Genomic DNA, 857 nt, shown 5'->3' with positions numbered 1-857 from the left:
ACCATTTCTGACAAATTCTTTTAGTGTCTGCGTATTTTTTTCTAGTTGTCCAGATCATTTCTTTCTATTTTTAGTAGAGACGGGGTCTCGCTCTTGCTCAGGCTGGTCTCAAACTCCTGAGCCAAACAATCCGCCCGCCTTGGCCTCCCAGAGTGCTAGGATTATAGGTGTGAGCCACCGCGCCCGACCATTTCTGACAAATTCTTTTAGTGTCTGCGTACATGAAAAAACTTTATTTCTCCTTCCTTTATGCAACTTAGTTTAGGAGGATACAAAATTCTTGGCTGACAGTTATTCTGTTTAAGGAGACTAAATGTAGGATCTCGTTTCTTTTTGGCTTGTAATGTTTCTCTTGAGAAATCTGTTGTTAGTTTGATGGATTTTCCCTTGTAAGTTACTTGCTGTTATAGCTTGTGGGAGTTGCTCCTTTGTGTTGACCTTGGCCAGTCTAATGAGTATATACCCTGGGGATTCTCTTCTTGCAATGAAACGCTGAGGTGTTTGTTGAATTTCTTGTATCTGGATATCTAAATCTCTAGCAAGACCGAGTAAGTTTTCCTCAATTATTCCCTCAGATAGGTGTTCCTAGGTTTGTGGTTTTTCTTCTTCATCCTCACAGATGCTCATGATTCTTATAATTGGCCATTTTACATAATCCCATATCTCTCCTAGACCTTGATCCTCTTGATTCTTTATTTTTGATTGATTGGGTTAATTCAAAAGAGTTGTCTTCAAGCTCTGAAATTCTTTCTTCTGCTTGGTCTGTTTTTAAAACTTTCCACAATATTTTGTATTTCCCTAAATGAATTTTTTATTTCCAGAATTTCTATTTTCTTAAATATACCAATCTTTTTAGT

The sequence above is a fragment of the Propithecus coquereli genome, unplaced genomic scaffold (assembly GCF_000956105.1).
Source record: "Propithecus coquereli isolate 6110/MARCELLA unplaced genomic scaffold, Pcoq_1.0 Scaffold101, whole genome shotgun sequence".
Classification (NCBI taxonomy): Eukaryota; Metazoa; Chordata; class Mammalia; order Primates; family Indriidae; genus Propithecus; species Propithecus coquereli.
This window is presented reverse-complemented; position numbering follows the sequence as displayed.